The following is a 20,319-nucleotide window of genomic DNA, read 5'->3' on the forward strand; positions in this document are numbered from 1 at the left end:
CACCCCACACTGTGTGACCGTAGGCACAGGTTCTAGTGTTGGGGGAAGGAGGGCTTGGGGCACCCTGACCCAGGGAGAAGGGTGGGGAGGAATGCCTTCAAGGGCAGCGCTGATGGTGGGGTGGAGTGGGGCAAGGGGCTAGTGCTGATCGTGGTACCCGGAGAAGGCGCCCAGCAGAGGCCAGAAACCCTTTCCGGACCGCCCCGCACGTGCGCGTGGAGGAGGGCGCGGGCTAGACTGCGCGCTAGGGTCCTGCGGGGCGCTCTCCGTGCTGAGTTTGGGGAGGGCCGAGGGGGAGCGCGCGGGGGAGGAGGGAGCGGAGGGAGGACGAGAGGGAGGCGGGCAGAGCGCAGTGCAGCGGTGGCAGAGGCGGCGGCGGAGGGAGGGAGGCAGGCGGGCGGCGGCGGGGCCGCGGGGCGAGAAGAGCGCGGGGCAGCGGCCACCGAGGAGCCGCAGCGCAGCGGGGCCGGGCCGGGCGCGCACCAGCGGCAGCGGCAGCGGCAGCATCTCGCCCGCGGATCCGGCGCAGGTGAGGCAGGAGAGCCGGGCCCGGGGTTCTGGGCCTCCTCCCCTCTCCCTCGGTCTCTATCTACCTCCCTGCTGGCTTCCCTTCCATAGGTGCCCGGCCCTGGGGATCCCTACCGGGCCAGAGCCCGAGCCCAACCCGGAGCGCGTCCTGGGTTCTCTCGCCCCGCACAGGCTGGCGCCTTGTCAGCGGTGACCTTGAGCGGGCACCAGGCGGCGGGCGGGGCGGGCAGAGGTGGGCGCCTGCGGACCCGGCGCCTGAGGACGCAGGAAGGGGGAGCGTAGCGCGCCTGCGGCGCTCAAACTTTCCGGGCTCCGACCAGCCCGGGAGCTGGGGGGTGTCCAAGACGCTAGAACCCCCCGATTTTCTTCTTCCCAATTGGTTTGACTTCTCCACCTGCTTTACCCCCAGTATTGAGGCCCCGATCTCCTTTATCCAGGCCCAGATTCCTGCAGGCCGGGGACACGATCAGAGCTGTGCACGGTGACCCTGGCCCCCAGCTTCTCCTCTCCCCGAGGGTAGTTTCCACGCTTGTAAGAGCTCAAGCGCGCCGGAGGACCCTCTGCCAGGTGCTCCCGGCGTCTCCGGCCTTGCCTTTTCCCGGAGCCCTTCACCCTGCACACAGCCTTTCTCCTAGCACGGTGGAGGGCGGGGGTCCTGCCTAGAGACATAAGAGCCCTGAAGCCCCGTACTCAATTGGGCTATCAGATCTACAGCTTGGTTTTTCAGCCCAGCAGCAAAGACTCCTTCAGAAAGTGAGCTCAGGCAGTTGCCAGCCACCGCCCCCCACCAAGCCCCTATGGTGGGTCAATATGGTCTGGACACCTGGACTCACCCAGGGCCTGGTTACCCTGGAGCTCTGTGGTCTCAGAAGGAAGGGATGTCCTGGCCTCCTAGAACAGTAGCCTTGGGAAGGGGAAGTGAGGCCCAGAGAGGGTGAGCCAGCTTCAAGGTCACACAGCCAGCCCCAGAGGAGCAAGAACTGGACTTGCTTATAATGGGCTGGGGAAGGATGCAGAAGACTCATGTTTGGTTCCTCCACCTGGGGTATTTCGCTCTGGGACACTGTCTCCTATTAGCTGTGGTATCTCTGGAAAGACATTTCCCCCTCTGACTCACTTTCTCCATGTGTGAAATGGGGGTAGCTACCTCATAGGGCTGTTCTGATGGCTGAGTTAATGTTCTCTAAGTTCTTACCATCATGCCTAGTGCATGGTCTGTGTCCCAAAATGTTAGACGACATGTGAAATTTCCTGTCTGAGCCTGGAAGGGAAAAAAAAAATCTTCCCATCCTTTTCCTTCTGCTGCTGGCACCTAGATTTAGGTGGGTTCACCCCTGCTGCTCTGTGGACTGCTGGTGTGTGGGGGTGCTGTGCTTGCTGGAACCCTGAGCACCTGTGTTGTATATGGAATGTTGGGTGAAGGCAAGGGTTCCAGCACAATTAAGAGCCTGCTGGACCCACTGGTCAGGCTAACGTAGGCTGTGGCTTCCTGCTGCTTCCATGGGGAACCAATCCCCAATTTCTATTCTGAAGTCAGGGCTCTGCTGTGGCCCCAGGAAGACACTCCCTCTGCACACAGTCTCCTGGGAGAGGCACCATCCTCACCTTCTCCACCTGACCCACTCTCTCCCTACCTCTGTGAGATGGGATTCCTTCCCCCAGAGGTCCTATTGACAACAGAGGAAATGGTGTGTGTGGGGGGATTCATTCATTCATTCATTCATTCCCCCACTCACTCACTCACCAAGCCTTGATTCATGCCTTCTCTAAGACAGACACACAGAGAGATGGGCCATATCTGGCAGTTATGAAGCTTCTACCAGGTGCCAGGCATTTGCTAGGCACTGGCGACACATTCATTCATTTGACAAATTTATATTAAGTACTAAATATGTGCTAAGCACTGTTCGATGTGCCAGGGACACTAGTAAATAAAACAGACTTCCTCCCGAACGTCTAGAGTGAGCATCTAATTTGTCATTCACACTGAGACACTTAAGGGCATTAGTAATAATAACACCAGAACCACAGGCATCAACCAGGGCCTTTCAGCTAAACTGGGATGCATGGCCACCCTGTGACCTCATGTTTCTACACCAGCGTTCAGGGGGGACTGTTCATGTTTTGAGCTTGCTTTTTGCCAGGCTTGGTGCGAAGCATTTTCAGGTGATCATCTGATTGAATCCTCGCAGTGCTGGGAAGCTGGTTTCCCATCAGCGTGCAGCTGGTTACTAGGGGAGCTGGGAGCACCTTTGCTACTGAACTGTTGGGCAGCACTGCCTCACCAGAGATGGCTGAGCCCCAGGGCCTGAGGATGCTCTTTCTCTCTCTCAGGCTATTGTTAGGAGCACAAATGGTGTAGTAGATGTGCGGGGGCCCGGGCGGGGGGGGGGGAGGAGGAGGAATGGAGGCACAGATACTACCTGGAAAAATCAGAGGCAGCTTCCCAAAGGAGGGGACCATTGAGCTGGATCTTGAGACATGAGTTACAATTTTGACAGACTGTGCAGGTTGAAGGGAGGTCATTCCAGGTCCAGGTTACTAAGGCTTGGAAGTATGGGATATGTGGACTGTTTGGGAATACCACCCAAAGTAGGTCTGGATCCAGTTGGGACAGGATATGAATTAGTGCTGAAGCAGTAGGAGCCGGTGAAGACTGAGTCCTAGAGCGGTGCGCTGTGGCGTTTCCGCAGGATGCTCGAAAGGTGGGACTATTCTGTAGGCCGGGAGCAGAGAGAGAATTTGTTCTACTGGATTTCACTTTGACAAGAGTTTCTATAGCCTGATCTATACTATGGATTGCCCACAAGGTCAGGGAAATAATTTTGGTATATGGAATCACTGCAGAAGAATTTTACCAGCAAAAAGGTTTCACCAGGCAGAGTGAATGGCAGCAAGAGAAATACTAACCTACTTAAGGGAGAGGGGTTTTAGTAGCACAATTTGCAAATAAGGAATATGCTCATCATAAGTTAAATCTTTTCTCTTTGTTAAATCATATCCAAAAAATGCTAACTTCCTCCCTTTTTCAACTCTCCATGTCACCTCTGTCACCATATAAACCTGAGAGTAATAAAACTGTATTTCGTGCGTAATGTCATATTTCTCAGATTTTTCATTAATTCATTAATTTCCTTCCTCCTTAATGAAGTGGAACTATTAAAGCTTTATGGTATCTAAAAATTTGAATCCATTAATAGAGGAACCAAAAAAGGGGGTCAACTATTAGGGCCCTGGGATTGGAAAATCAGGCTAGAAAGCTTTGAGAAGCAGACAAAAACTTGATGGAAGGTGGGGCAGGAGGGAGTGTGTAACCTGTGCAGTCACACAGGACCTGTGCTGAGAACGGCCACAAGCTTGATTTAATCCTCTGTGGTTGCCATCGTGAAATTCTTTATTAGTTTTGGACAGGGGGCCCCATATTTCATTTTGCACTGGGTCCCACAAATTATGTAGCCAATCTGGGGAGGGAGAAAAAGACGGGAATAGGAAGAGGGAGAAGATACTGGTGGGGGGAGAGAAAAGAAAGTACCATTTTAAAGCCTTGCCATATGCCAGATGCCTTGTGAGATTATTTTCCATGTGTATGTACTTTAATCTTCATCACAATGCTATGAGGTAGGTAATATTGTCCCTGTTGTAAAATGTAGGTTTTATTATGATGCAGGTAAGGAGAGGCCAGCAAGTCAAGAGACAACTGCCATTGAGAAGACAGTTTCTTACTTTTAGTTCCCAGGAGGAAGGGGCACACCACACAATGTGGGGGGGGGGGGCACACGAGGAAGCACCAGCGTGGGTCAAGAGATGGGGAGCAGGGAAACTGTGAGCAAGAGCCTTTACTGTGGTTCCCGCAGGAAGGAATGGGAGAGGAGGGTACGCAGGTTTGGGATTGGCTGGCCTGAATAATTTCAGTGGCTCTGTGACTTAAGAGCTGCCCCTAGGTGACTGGTACCTGGCCCTGGGGTGATTAGGGCAGGCGAATAGTGGCCCAGAGTACAGGAGCGCCATAAAGGAAGTGAGGACGAGTACGGGAGGTTGCTCATGTTTTCTCTGCCCCTTCCTACCTGTCCTCACTTCAGCAGGTCATAGAACTTTAGAGCTAAGATACCCCTTGAGGAGTATCTGGGCCAATTCCTTCGTTTCACAGAAAAAGTGAAAAGTTGGGCCCAGAGAAGGAAAACTACTTCTCCAAGGTCACATAGCATTTTAAGGGGGCTGAACTAGAACTACAATTCGTGTCTCCTGCTATTTAAACCACTACTGATTATTATTTACTTTTTTATAGAGCAGAGTTATAACTAAGCCAGATCCACAAGACTGTGAACATGTTAGGGTCTGAGTTCCTGTCTCATCATATCCCCAGTGTGTCTGGAACATAGTAGATGCTCAATACACAATGATATCAGTTTCCTAGGGCTGCTATAACAAATTACCACAAACTGAGATGCCTGAAACAACAGAAAGTTATTCTCTCACAGTTATGGAAGCTAGTAGACCAAAATCAAGGTGTCAGCAGGGTCACACTCCCTCTGAAACCTGTAGGGAAGAATCTTTTTTACCTCTTCCTAGTTTCTGATGATTGCCAGCCATCTTTGCTTTTCCTTAGCTTATAGCTACATGACTCCCATTTCTACCTCTGTCTTCACATGCCTATCTTCCCTCTGTGTGTGACTCCATTTCCAAATCTCTCTGTCCTTATAAGGACACCAGTCATTGTGGAATACGGCCCACCCTCATCAAGTATGACGTCATTTTGATTACATCTGCAAAGACCCTATTTCTAAATAAAGTCACATCCACAGGTACTGGGGGTTAGGACTCCCACATATCTTTTGGGAGGACACAATTCAACGCACAACAACAAGGAACCAAAGAGTAAGTGAGTGTTTATGATTTAAGACAAGAATAAGCTCCCCTTTCCCCTAAAGTTACCACCAGTTCTGAAGAATCAAAAGTCTTATACAAGGATAAAACAACCGCAACAACTGTTCGTCCACATAAGAGAGAGAACAGTCCGAGGGGATACAGCAGCATCTCCCATGTGAACAAGCCTGCTTGGCTTACATTCCGAGCACCATCACTTCCTGATTGTGTCCACGTGATCTTGGGTAGGTGGCTTCAGCTCTCTCTGGCGGTTCATATATATATATATAACAAGATATTAACGGTGCCCACCTCATGGGAACTTTTGTGAGAATGACGGAAATTAAGACAAGTAGAGTTCCTAGAACAGTGCCTGGCACACTGTAGGCACTTTCTAGATGGCAGCGATGATCACAGCTCCCATCGCACCATCTTGTAACTTAGCGAGCTCTTTTCACATCTCTTTCTAGCTTTCAGTCTTCACAACAAGCCTATGATGTGGCTCCATAAACACCAGCTTCCAGCCCACTAGTGTGAAGGTGTTGCTATTGGATACTTTCTGGTTTCATGTGGTGATGGGGGAAGGTGTAAAGAGGGTCCAATAGCTAGATGGGATAAAAGAGGTGCCATGTCTTATATGATGAACCAGCATTGGAGATAGATGCCATGTTGAACTGAATCTCCCAAATGTTGCCATCAAGGGTAGATAAAAACATGAGGCCAGGGAACTTCTCTCTCAGTGAATCAGTGCAAAGGACAACCAGCTGAACTCCAAAATAACTGAATGTTTTTAACAGCACTGATTCACTATTGACTGTCCAGTAATATAATGATGGTTAGGATGCCTAGAACAAATGTAGGACAGACCTCTTACTAGCTGTGTGACTTTGGGCAAGTAGCTTAACTCCTCTGTGCCTCTGTTCCCTCAGCAGTAAAGAATGAAAATAAAAGTATAGGATTGCTTTAAGAATTAAGATTTGTGAAGTGTTTAGCAAAGAGCCTGGATCATAAATATCATCTCCCTCCCTTGCCCTCTTCTTCATCCTCCCTCTCATCCACTTCTCCCTCATCTTTTTAATGTAGTAATTTGGTTAATCATTAGTGATATAGAAGTATTTCCAGTTCTCTACGCTCTAGGTACATGATAAATTGAACTTCCTCACCTCTTTTCACATTAGTTGTAGCCATGTGTGTTGTTTTGGCCAGTGAACTTTGAAAAGAAGTGTCATTTCTGCATGGGAGCTCTAATAACCAGCATGCTGTTTACCCCTTTCCCCTTTTCCTGTCTTGGCAATTGAGGCAGCATGGAGATGGAGCCTCCCTCAGTCCGATTTCTCAGTGAGAATTATGCAGAGCAGAGCCCTTAGCCAATCCATGATGGACATGTAGCATCAGTGAGAAGTAAGCTTTTGCTTTAAGCCACTGGCACTTTGGGCTTATTTGTTACTGCAACATAACTTGGCCTATCCTGACTAATACGGGTAGGGAGTGAGTTAAAATAATCACAACTTATTTAGAAATATTCATGAGTTTTTTAATTCCTTCAAGTATTATGCCAAAAATTTTAGTGTTTGAAGGTGTTATGAACACAAAATGGGTGAGAACCACTACCCTATGAGGTGACGGCCAGTCTTCCTAGCATGGCATATGTGGACCTTTCCAATCTCACCCCGGCCTCATGTGCTTTGGCCCCCACATGTGCTCTGCCTGACAAGTCCACACCCTCTTTGAAATGCACCACGGTGTTGTCCATCTCCAGGCCGTTGCTCATGCTCTGTCTAGAATGTGGCATCCTGTCACCTGAGTGGCTGGGATGGAGGGGAACAAGTGCATGGGGGTGTAGGGGTGCATTAGGCTTGTTCTGTGAGGCATGAAAGCATAATTAGGAGTGAGTGAGATTCCTGTTCCAGGTGAGTTTTCTAGCGTTAGAGAGTGGCCTGGCATAGTAGTGACACATCACAATAGAAGGTGTCCAAGCAAAGGTGGGGGTCATGGAGGGGGTTCAAGGTTAGGAGAACCAGTGCAAACTCTCCAATTCTGTCCTGCGTGACTTTAGGTGAGATTGCCCAAAGAGGGTAGATCTCAGCTGCAATTTTCTATTTTTCCCTTTTCAAAATAAAAATAACTTTTACCCCCTGATTATAGACACATTACGTAATGATTATAGAAAATTCAAATGTCATTGAAAAGTATAAAGAAGAAAGAAAAATTCAAATAAAATGACATCAAATAGCTAACCTCCATTAACATTTTGTCAAATGTCCTTCCAGACATTTCTCTATGATTGATAGGTAAGTAGATCATGGGGTTTTTTTGTACCTTTCTCTTCACTCAATAATAGAGTATGGGCATCTTAAATATCAATAAACATACCTCTATTCATCCTTTGTAAGTGGCTCTGCCATAATTGATCTCATGGATACCTTCCTGATGGGCACTTAGGTTGTCCAGAATTTTGGTATTATAGCTAACACTGTGATGAACATTCCTGTATGTGGACCCCTGGGCATGTGTCCAGGCATCTCCTGAGGGTGAATTCCTAGAAGTGGAGTCACGGAACCAGGCAAAACTGACAAGAAAGAAGAGAGAGCTGTGGTATGATCGGGTAGAGAAATCATTTCTGGCTTAAGGGCAACCCGCAAAGGATCTGAAGGAAGAGAAGGATGAAAGGGAGGTTGAAACTTGGCTGGAAGGTTGGAGGAAGAGGAAGAGTGCATGGGGAGCATGTTTTAGATGCCCCCAACCCCAGGTTTTCAATGCGGCATCCCCCAGGCACGACAAAATGCGGATGGCAGTTACGATGTATGTAAAGCCAGGCGATTACAAGTACTTTGGTGTGCACACTCCCATTCGAGCCTCACCACCACCTTGTGAGGAAGTTCTCTGTTCCCATTTTACAGAGGAGCAAAGTAAGGCCTCGAGAGGATGTGGTGAAAGGAGCAGTTGTCTTCATTTACAGTATGTGGGCTTCTTCACAGCTTCAGACCTTTTTTTTGCACACACGCTGGACTAGCTCATGCCTCCAGGCTTTGCAGATGCCATCTTGTCTGACAGGCCACTTCCTCTGTCTTGGAAAGGACGACTGATCATATGTGACTTCTTGGTGAAACTTCCTCACAACCTCCTACCCACCCCTGAAAGCAAGACAGAAAGGCTGTTCAGAGCTCAGAAGGATACTCCACAGGCCATCATCAGAGCTTGAACTATTGTGTAGTAACTGTTGAACCAGGGAGACTGTTTTTGGCTTCAGTGAATTGGATTCCCTGACTCAACTGACAAGCGAGAAGACACTTCTTTATTGCATATAATCAAAACTCTGCGAGTGGGTAATTCAGCCGCTCATCCACGCCATCAAAACCCCCAGTCTTTCTGTTCTTCTCTGCCATCATCAACCAGAAGTATTTTCTGTATACCAGCCATCCCCTGCAGATGTCACAGTGCCCGAGAGGCAGAAGGCAGAGGGCATCTCTCTGTCTCTTTGATGAGTAAGGAATTCTTTCCCAGAACCCCCGGCCCACTTCCCCATTGGCTGGAGTTTGGTCACATGGCCATTCCTAAACCAATCACAGCCAAGAGAATGGGACCAAAGGCTTGAAAGGACCAGGCCTTATCTCTGAGTCAGCTGGGGACACAGGACTGCCAGCCAGGAAGGAAGAGGGAATGGCCCCCCAATCCAGCCAACTGTGTGCTCACTCTCCTGGCTCCCCCAGTAGCCGAGGAACTGTGAGAGGACAGGGGATTGGGGCTTATTCCTTCCCCTGTCCTTTTCAGGCTAGCACATGGTTTTGCACATGCTACATATTGAGGAATGAGTGAATGAATGAATGAATGAATGAAATGAATCACTAGTTGTTTCTCGAGACTCCATCAGACCTGCGATTTTAGGATTCTCTGTGCACCAGCAATGCCAATGCTGTCAGTTTGGTGGGTTGGCTTAGGTACTTTATAGCATATAGGAATCGCTTTGCCCTCTAAGATGTTACAATTTAGTTTGGGGAAGATTCTAGAACCTAAAAACAATGTGGAATTGGGGCCTGGACTGGCACAAACTGGACCTGCCATGAGAAGTAAATGCCTGCATAGGTGCCTAGAGAAGCAGGATGAGGCCCATTAGGGACCAGATACCATGAAGGGCAGAGGTGGGTGGTAGAGGAAAACACCTGCGTACTCAGAGAGTAGATGTAAGTGTGATGGATTTGAGGCAGTGAAGACATGACTAGGCCTGAAGACTCATTTCTGAGGGCTCAGAAAGGATGTTCTAGAGGCCATCACCCAAGCTGGGCATCATACTGGTACATACTGTGTCTCATCCTTCCTAAGTCTCTACAAAGAAGATCACTCTATCCCCATTTTGTAGACGGGGAAGCCAAAGCTCAGACGGTGAGGTTGCTTGTCCAATTTCACAGAGCCAGGAAGTGGAATTTGGCTTAGAAAGCAGATCTATTATGAAAAGCTGGCTCCCTTTTCCCTGATGACCATAGAAGACCCACCTAAGACCAGCAGGTGGTGGAATAGATGGCAAAAAGGGAGCCTGGAAACTAACAGGAGGGGCCAGCAAAGGCTAGGTGCAGTGAAAATGCAGGAGAAAAACCCAGCGAAGAGGTGTTTATACAAGGATTCAGGGTGGGCGTAAGGAGCCATGGTCCTTGGCATCAAACCTAACTTTACATCCCTGATCTGCCAATTAATAGCTGTAACTGTGCAGGACACTTCCCTTTTCTATATCTACTTTCTCCATCTATAAAATGATGATGACAAATGTGTGCCCAATGCTTGGAATACAGCAAGAATCTAATAAATGGGGCTCTTATAATTATCACTGTTGTTGCTGTTGTTTTAGAACTTGGTGGGGGGGAAGAAAAAAAAAGAACTTGGTGGGTAACCAGATTTAGAGGTGATTCCTTTGGTTGGGGGTCCTGGGTTCCAGTTCTGTCTTGGTCACCACTTTCACATTTGACCTTGACTTCATCCCTCCCAGCCTGGCTCCCCAAGCTTCATCTGTAAACTAAGGGGGATGGACCAGTTAACTTCTAGCATCCCTTTTTGTTCTAAACCCTGCACTTGTGTGAGATGGAAGGGGGAGGCTGAGTAACAAAAGGGATCATAAGGAGTGAGGGGGATGCCTTGTTCTGGGGAAGCAAAGCAAGGGAAGGGCAGAAGGTGGAAGGAAAAGCAAGGGGGAGTTAGAGGAGGCCCAGTAGCCAGCAAGCACCAGGCAGGGGTGCAAAACCCCAGGATGGGCAATTTGGAGGTGGGCACAGAGGTGAACAGCTGAAATCAAATGAGGCAGAAGCATGTTGAGAACAACTGCGTCTGCCACCTGCACTCGTTGTGGAAGAACCAGAGGGAGAGGAATCAATCACAGCTCTTCCTGATGCTTAATACCTGGGGGGCAGGGCTTTGAAGAGTGTGTGTTCAAAGACTGAAATTGAATTTCTCCAAAGTTTGCAGGAGCACTGCAATTATGCCTGAGAACATGTCTATGAAATTCCCTTGAAATCTATTTTTGGGCACAAGGTTTTATAACCAGAGTCAGAAATTGAGTGGAAGTGTGTGGGAGGCTGACCCTGGACAGTTTCCATGTTTGAGAGGAGGGGAAAGAATATTTTTAACTGCAAACACCATGTCTCATAGGGTGAGGCTGGGGAGGAGGCAGTCTCACCACTTTGGGTTTCTCACCCACTGTCATGTTAAGACAGGAACTGTCTTCGACAGAAGTTGTTTTAAGTTCCTTACTCAGAGTGGGTGGCTGGGGGCCGGGGATTGAGTAGGGAAACTTGTCTGGGACTTTTACATATAGGAACAGAGATATCGGGAACTTAATTTGCCAGATTCCTGCAAATCCATCTTGTGCAGTAGTCACAGTGCCCAGGGAGCTTTGTCTGACTGGAGACTTTTCTCCTGTACTGATGTATCAGTTAGCTATTGCTATGTAACAAACTGCCCCAAACTCGGTGTCTTAAAGCAATAAATTTGTATTCTTGCTGAAAAATCTACAGGACAGCTGGATGGTTCTTCTGGTCCGGGCTGGGTTCCCTCACATGTGTGTGCTCTGCTGTTGGTCAGGTTGGCAGCTCTGCTGATCTTGGTGGGTGCTCACATATTTGGGGGTTGTTTGGCTCTGGGTTGGCCTAGGATGATCTCAGTTGGAAAGGCTCATCCCCACTCCATGCAGTGTCTCATCCTGCAGTGTCTCACATGGGTTTGTTCACATGCAGTGGCAGTGGCAGGGTTATGAGGGACAGAGAGCAGAAGCACGCAAGGACTAGGCTTGAGACCTAGGCTCAGAAGTGGCATGGTATCACTTCCAGTGAATTCTATTGACCAAAGCAAATGAAGCAGTCACCCCAAATTCAAGGATGAGGAAATGTAATGGCACCTCTTGATGACATGGTCACAGTGGAAAGGGCTTGGATTCAGGCATGTGCAGGGCTAGGTCCTGCACAACGGCTGGCATTAGTGTTGGCCTCTGGGGCTGCCACTGCCGCAGTGGATGGCCACCCTCCTTAAAGTCCTCCTAAAGCCCAGGACTCCCTTGCTGTGCAAAGAGTTTTCAACAAGAGCCTTATCTGTGGAATCAGGAAAATGTATGCCCCCAACCAGTGAGAGATCAAGTTTCATTCACAAGACTGGCAGAGATTAAAAAGTGTGATGCTGTCAAGTGTTGGTGAGAACTTGGGGGAAATAGGTACTGTATACACTGCTGGCGAGAGTTCTCACGCCACGGCCCGTCTGAGGGGGGCAATTCTGCAGCACTGATTAGAATTGAGAATGCAGGTAAGGCTTTAACACTCTGTGGTATGACCATCTCGTGGCTACTACTCAACAATAAAAGGGAATGAACTGTTGATATGCATAACCACCTGGATGAACCTCAGGGGATGAAAAAGGCGAATCCCCACAGCTTATGTATTGCATGATTCCATTTAGGGAACATCAGTGAAATGACATAATTACAGAGATGGAGAACAGGTTAGTGCTTGTCAGGGGTTAGGGATGAGGAGAGGGCATGTCGCTACAAAGGGCGGTGGGGGGGGTGGCTGTAGGAGGCCTTGTGGTAATGGTACAGTTGAGTATTTGGGTGGTAATGAAGGTACACGTATGATAAAATTGCCTAGAGCTATGCATAAGCACGTACGTGTACACACGTGCCTTTACAACTGGTGTAGACTGAGTAAGCTCTGTGGACTGTAGCAATGTCCTTGTCTTAGTTTTGATATTATACTCTATTTACGCCTGATCCCGACTTTGGGTGAGACTGTGGGAAGAGTGCGTGGGTCTTCCCTGTATATTTCCTTGAAACTTCCTGTGAATCTATAATTATTTCCAAATAAAAAGTTAAAAATAAATACACAGGCTCTCTGGCCCGGTGAGTCCACATTACTGTTAGTGTCTGCCATGGCGATGTGATCCCATGCCCCGAGAGGTTTATGCTGAGGGTGACTGAACACTGTTTAATACTGAAGCATTGGAAACAACCCAAATGAATTCTTTCACTTAATAATCACTTATTAAGCTCCTCCTATGTGCCAGGCACTATGCCAGGTTCTGAGGGTATAGCCACGAACAAAATAGTCCAAGTTCCTGCCCATGTAGGGCTCACAATTTGGTGATTGTCTCACAACAGGTGATTAAATAAACCACAGAGTAGCTGCACCAAGGAATTCCACATGGCAGAAACACAAGAATGAGGTAGACCCCTGTCTCTGCGTGCTAATATGATTCTATCTCCAGAGCATATCACTGTGAGGAAAGAGCAAGAAGCAGAATCAGGCATTTAGTATGCCATTCATTTAAAAAAAGAGCAAAGAACTTTAATAGATATCTACAGAACATTCCATCTAAAAACAACAGAATACACATTCTTTTCAAGTGTACATGGAACATTCTCCAGGATAGATCATATGTTAGGCCACAAAACAAGTCTCAATAAACTTAAGGAGACTGGAATCATATTAAGCGTCTTTTCTGATCACAATGGTATGAAACTAGACATCAATTACAAGAAGAAAAGGGGGCGGGGGCAGAAAGGACAAAAAACTACAGTCAAATAAAGGAAGGGCCAAGCTTTGACATGCACTTTGCTGGCCTTTAAGCCAGCCCACTTCACTAGAATGTAGGGCCCAGGAGGGCAGGGAGTTGTGGCTGTTTTGTTCCTTGCAGTACACCCATTCTGGCATAGAAGGCACTCAAATATCTACTGAGGGAAAGAGATAATTGTACCCATTTTACAGGTTGGCCAATGGAAGCAGGAGTTCCTTATCAATGATATATTAGCTTTATCAGCCAAGGGAATTGTGAAGTGTTGATTGAATGCCCATGACTTTGAGAATACCACATACTTTTCTTTCAACTTTGTCATCAGGAACATGTTTTTCACCCCAACCCCAAGAAGCTGTGGTTGTCAAATCTTAGGTCTTACTTGTCCACACTGGCTGTAGGCTGTGAAATGGTGATATACACGAACCACAAGGTCTGCCTGCATTACCTGCCTGCACGCCTATCTGCATTACTGAGTCCTCCCATCCATCCTGTTTGGGGAAAATAGATGTTCATACATTTTCTATCTGATCTCAGGCCCCAGCCCATCATGTAAGTTTTTATGCACACAGAAATACTCGTAGATGGCTGGAAGCAGAAGGGTTTGTTATAAGACACAGAAGTTTCCTGAAACCTGTGTGAGTGCCTTGGGAGGCTGGGGTGCATTCCCTTTTCTCTCTACTCCCCACTCAGCCCATTAGAGAATCCACCAGTGTCCTGAGGCCTGGGGAAGCCTCCTCACTCTCAGCTGGAGGTGGGAGGGCGTCTTCTACAACCCACTGTGTCTCTTCATCTCTGTAACCCCTGTGTGTGACTTAGAACAGAACACAGAACAGACACTTGGGAACTGTTTGCTGCGTTGTTATGAGTTGAGATTTTTTTTAAAAAAGCAAGTGCTGAATTTTCAATCACAAGTAACACTTGTACAGCACTTAGCTTTTAAGGTAAGAAAAAAGAGTGTGGTCATCTCCTGTAAACCGCACGAGAGTTAACCAGCGAGGACATGAAGACTCAAGGCAGTTCCCTCATTTACTCATTCATTCATTCACTAACTATGTCTTGAGGGCCTCGTGGGAGCCCATGACGGGTCCTGGATGTGTGGCTTTGACCCAACGCCATCCTCAGGATGAGGAAGCAGGAACCTTCATCACAGGGTCCACAGCACACAAGTTGCTGTCACGCCTTGCTGTCCCCCTCAGAAGACCACAAACCATCCTGCCAAGTGCTGGCCAAGACACTGAAACATGAAGGTGCTCTGGGGTCACCAAAGGAATCATTTTGGACCCAGGGATGCCCCAGGACATGGGCATCAAGTAGCTGTGATCATGACCTCAACGTGTCCCTTCATCCGTTTCTCTGCCAGGCCCTTGGGAATCATTTATCACCGTGCTGCAGAAAAAGACTGCGAGGCCAGACGACTTGTCTGCAGCCGGTGCGTCTCGGCGCCCACAAAGCAGAAATTAATGAATGACGGTTGGGCAGAGAGGCAAGGCATAGGACAGCAGCTATTTTTGGTTCCCTCTGCCAAAGCAGATCCTAACGCCTGCATCTGTGTGTTAACTTCGAGCAGAAACCGAAATCACACTGGCCTGAGTTTTGTTTGCTCGCCAACTCTAAGCTCCTCAAGTTTGTATGTCCTGTAAAAATATGCAGATTTTGAATTAATAAAAGAAATGGAGCAATTGCAGAGATGGATTCTCATTCTCTGTCTTGCTGACTTAATGTGATTCATCAAAACCTTCTCTGAGCCAGCCAGTACAAACGAAGGTCAGCATGACCTGCGTTCCCATCTTCACTTCTCTACATTCCGTCACTCGACCTCTCTGAGGTTTAGTTTTCTGAACTGTAAAGTGGGGATTGGGAGGTACCATTGTTGGAGTATTAGGGAGATACTGTATGGGGAAGTTCCCAGCACCTGTAACCCCTTCATTGCTGTTAGACCCCTTATCTATAAAGAAAACCATTGCCCCCCTTCTTTCCAGGAAGAGTGTGGCCTCAGAATGTCGAGGTTTGGGTAGGAGCTGCTGTGTGATCCTGGGGAATCTGACATCACTACGTTCATCCTCTTGAGACGTGGGAGGAAGAAAAATCTCCATCCTTCTGCCTCAGGGTCCAGGTGTGGGATAGAGAAATGGAAATATAACATTCATTGATTATCAGATTGTGCTGCGCACTGGCGACCGTAGTGACTTCCTGTGTCTTCTGGGGCTGGCCTTCAATGTTGGGCCCGCACGGCACGGGAAGGGACCTGTGTTCAGTGCAGTTGTTTTCTGAAAAGCAGCAGTTCGTTTTCAGGATAAACCTGAGCATGTCCCCTCGGGGGAGTTCACTGTGTCAGGCTCTGGGTAGAGCGCGGACATGCCAGGACCAAGAGAAATACATGTGAGTCAGGTGCTAACAGCACAGGCTGTCAGGGCGAAGTCCAAGGGGCCCACACAGGTTCTGTCCTGGCAGTGGGTCCAGAGAGCCACAGCTGGAGCAGCCAGGGGCCCAGGCCCTCTCCTGGCCAATGGGGCTGCTGGGCTTGGCCTCCCATAGCTGCTGAGGCATGTGAGGCCTGGAAACCAGTCAGGGGGAGTGGCTTCACATGGTAGCCGGGGGGCTCACCTCATGGGACACATGGCCTGGAATGCTTTCCTTTATGGCATGAGCCATTGTGTGGTTATTTATGGTCACTCTATGAACAGTCCTGTGATGGAGAGATGTCTCTATCCCCATTTTATTGACGAGACCACGAGGCTCCAAGAAGCGAAGGAACCTTCCAGAAATCACACAGCCAACAAGTGAAATTTGGCCAGAATTCACCCTGCCACTCCCAAGGCCTGTGCTGTTTCCATCTTGTTTTAAAGTAAATATTCCCATTTTGACTTGAAAGAATCTGATTGTGAAGAACTGGAGACCCTGAGTGGGCCTTCAGAAAGTGCCTTCCAGTGGGTAAACAATTCAGTAAAGACTCCACACATACTTGCTGAGCAGCAGCCACGTGTCAGGCACTGTACTAGGTGTGTGGGGTTCACCAGTGAACAGAGGCGCTCAGTAAGCTGTGAGTTGAGTTTACCAACGTGATTCCAGAGCTCTTCTAGAATGGGTTTGGGCAGCTCTTAATTCATAACCAGGTGAAAATTATCAAGCCCTGAACTTTCCTATAATTAAGTGAATGATTTTCCTCTATTTAGTCAATTTTGCTGCTATGCAGGTGGACCCTGGGCCCCATCAAAGACCCTTCTCTGTCTCTGGGGGTAGTTCTGAGAAAAGCTTTCTGCATCTACCTCACACAGCTTAATCATCGAAAGGGAAAGAGTTGAGTCATTTAACAGCTTGAGTGCGTGACTAGAGCAAGTATCTTAAACTTCAGATGCCTCAGTTTTCTCATCTGTAAAATGGAGAGGGTAGTATTTTTTGTAAAGTGAGATTGAGCTATAGAGGTATATAGCTATGTCTGCTTATCTCCATCCATCCATCCATCCATCCATCCTTCCATCCTTCCATCACTTAGTCTATACCGGCACACGTGAATGCTCTGTGATTGTCTGCTATTACGAGGACGATAGTCCAAGGTTCCACAGTAACTACAGCTCACCTGTGGATTAGATGGTGAGTCTCCTATCGATGTTTAAATGGGGCTTGTTCCTGAATCAGGGCGGTATCTTCTGTGTCAGTCCCAGATGGTAAACAACGTCATAGCTGGGACTCAGCTCCCTCCCAGTCCTTTTTCTGCTTTGACCTTTGAAAATGAAGACTTGTATTCTTTTGACATGAGCATTATGGTTGCAGTTTGTCCCCAGAGCCTTTGTGTCTGCTCTGCAGCGTGAGAACAGAATCCTCTGCATACGGGGACATAGCAGGGCTGGATTGGTGTGTGTTGGCTCATAGGCCTTCAGTTCTGATCTCTGGGACTGGCCTTCCACTGTCTCTAGGAGGTTCTTCCTTCTCCCATGCGCCCTACCCTCATGAGCCCTTACGGTCGAGCACCTGGGTCCTGCCCACGCAGAGTCTGCTGCCGGGTGGCGGGCGTGCAGCAAATGCCTTAAGAGCACGGCCGAGGGCTGCACTAGTTAGGGCAGGGTACTGGCATCCACAGGCTTCCTAAGTGGTTTCCCGGCAACCACATGGGGGCCAGTGCTGGTCCACGGCCGCCGCCGGGTCTCTGGTCCTAGGGGTGGAGGGACTGTGGGGTGGAGGGACTATGGGGGCCTTTCTGTAAAGTTAAGAGCAAAGGAGGCCCTTTTGTCCTGATTACCAGCTGCCTCTTTTTGTGTTAAAATGGCCATTTTTTCTATGATGCTGATGCCAGAAGGAAGTCTTTATTTGTTTGTAATGTTTGTGTTTGGCAACAATAGATTGATTTGCGTAATGGTTTTTGTTTATTTGGTTAGTTGGTTTTGTTTTGCTTTTTACATTTTACTGGCCCAATACATCCCTAAGTCTGGGAAACACTGAGTTATCTTATTCTGGGAGGAGTTTATCTTAGTTAATGTTACCAACAATTCTGTGAAATAGACACTATTGTTCCCATTGCATGGGTGAGAAAACGAGGTGCAAAGAGGTGGCTGTCCCTGAATTCATAACAGCAAAAGCAAGTCTCACACCCAGTTCTGACTCACACCAAAACCCTCACATGCCCCTCCCCCCCCGGGCTATTCTAAGAGGCTCAGGAGAGTAGAGGTGACGGACCTAGTAGAATATATTGAGATCTGCCCTGGGTAACTCAAGGGTTAATTCATTTTTTAGACCCACGGAGGGCCCGAGGAACCCCTTCAGCTGAATGGTGCTAACAAATGAGTAGGTGGTCTTGAATCTTCAGATCTGATGTTCACACACAGCCCTGAGTGGCTCCCGTCCATTGGTCACCGACCTGCTCTCCTTCCCAGCCCCTCACACCAGGTAATTGTAGCACCAACACTGGCGCAGGTGGTTTTCACATCAGTACGGTGAAGGGCAAGTGTCTCATGACCCCTTCCCTTTGCCTTTTGAAACTGAGGACACACTAATTAATACCTTTCAGGGCTACATCCCCTTCTCTCCTCACTCCAGTTCTATCCTCAGTCAAACCAGGGCTTCCATCTTGCCCGTCTGACGTCCACAGGAAATGAATGGCCTGCATTCTGGTGAGCAAGCACTTGGCGGGTTTTGTAAAATGACTTTGCTGGTTGGGCTGTTTCTGCCGGCCGGCCGTAGGCAAGAGATAAATCATGACGACGTGGAGGTCTGTGTGCCTTAACTTTGTCTCCCTCGGAGAGCGAATTTTCTTTCTCTGGTGGCTATCTTGGAGGACTCGGTTCATTTAGCACAAAACAACAGAGACGATCTATAACTAAAATGGACTCAGACTACGTTCTGAATAAAACGTTTCCCTTCTGATCTTGACCGGTAGAAATTTGAGGCAAAGGACAGATAGAAGAGTGTTGCAAAGTAAGACATGCCCGTTATTCTAGGTTTGTGCTCAAGAGTCAACATGCTGCTGATGACAGGTTCCTTCGGAGCAGGTGCCACACCTTAGAATCGGGGTGTTCTTCCCACAGTTGGCCACTGGGGCCCTTTCTGTGGCTGGAGGTTCTCAGAGAATGGCTGGCATCTGGCAGCAGGGCCTGGCCCTTGTCGTTTTCTAGGCCTTTGTGACTAAGAAGCAACTTGACATACCTCATCTTCTGGGTTTTCTCGATAAGCCCTCAAGGTGGACCAGTGTGCACCAGACTCTCTCACAGTTGGAGAAACTGAGGCTGGGAGAAGTGAATAGCGAACACGCCTAATACCTTCCTCACAGAGGTCGTGGTGAGAATGTCTTGAGTGTATAATGTGAATAATAGTAATGAATATACACATATGTATATATAAAATCAGATCAAGTACTTGACACGTAGGAAATATTCAATAAACATTGGTACTGACCATCATTACTATTACTTCCCAGGCCACAAACTAATAACCGGCAGGTGTCTCAAGCCCCAATAACCCCTTTTATTTCCACTGTTTTATCACCTAATTCTGTGTTGTTCTACTGAGACTGAAAAGTATGATTAGAGCAAATTTCTTTGAGAGTTATTCCCAGAAGATTCTAACCTGAGGAAACCAGTGTTGGCCTGAAATGCCATTAGAATGGCATCTTATATTTGATTCATTTTGGAACAGAAGCACTGAAAGGGTTCTTTAGCCCAGCAAGATAATACAAGTCGCTGAGTACTGGGTATATACCACCCAACACGCTAAGCATTTTACATGGATTAGCTCATTTCATCCTCATAACAGTACTTTGAAGAAGGTATTTGTATAGTTCCCATTTTATATATAAGGAGGCTGGGGTGCAGAGGGGTTAATTATCAACCCAGTGCCACCAGTAAGAGGCAGAACTGAGTCCCCAAACCCATGCTCTTTATTTCCGAAGGCATATGTGTATGAGGAGGTCTTCCATGGAGAAGCAGCTTCTCTACGCCACCCCTTTGGGTCATGTATAACAGGTCAGCCATGGCCCTGTGGTCTCAGTACCCTATGTGCTTCCAGCCCTCCGCTGTGCCTCTAACGTTCCACGCTCCTCTTTGGGCCTCAGTCTCTCCATCTGTAAAATGAGCATGTTAGGTGGCATCAGTACTACATACCACCCCTACCCCAGTGTTCCAGAACTAGAAGCTTCCGTGAATGGAGCTTAACTGCTTTTGTTCTTAGTTTTATCTCGAGGGCATAGAAAGTACTGTTTAGGAAATGTTCTCAGTTTACATATCTGTGAAATAGGGTTGTTGTGAAGATTTACTGAGAATGCAACACACACCTAGCACCATCCCGGTGCATAATGAGTGTTTAATATCGGCTGATTTTTAAAAAAGTGGTCCTATTCTATTGAGATGCATGTCACAGATACTCGCGGGGGTCCCGACAGCCTCTGTCCTCCACAAG

The 20,319-nt window shown here is 48.1% G+C and overlaps 1 protein-coding gene across 10 annotated transcripts in view; it reads left to right on the forward strand.

Annotated features, from left to right (window-relative positions):
* The first annotated feature begins 377 nt into the window (after window positions 1-377).
* ATP2B2 (ATPase plasma membrane Ca2+ transporting 2) overlaps window positions 378-20,319 on the forward strand; it is a 360,324-nt gene continuing 340,382 nt past the window's right edge. For 8 of the 10 annotated variants that reach the window (XM_019732636.2, XM_019732642.2, XM_019732643.2 and 5 more), the window contains exon 1: window positions 378-529. The gene's annotated coding sequence lies outside the window, so the exon portion shown is untranslated. The remainder of the gene's footprint in view (window positions 530-20,319) is intronic. The other 2 variants (XM_019732640.2, XM_074312989.1) reach the window with 2 other exon arrangements.

The sequence above is a fragment of the Rhinolophus sinicus genome, linkage group LG10 (genome assembly GCF_036562045.2).
Source record: "Rhinolophus sinicus isolate RSC01 linkage group LG10, ASM3656204v1, whole genome shotgun sequence".
NCBI classification, from domain to species: Eukaryota; Metazoa; Chordata; class Mammalia; order Chiroptera; family Rhinolophidae; genus Rhinolophus; species Rhinolophus sinicus.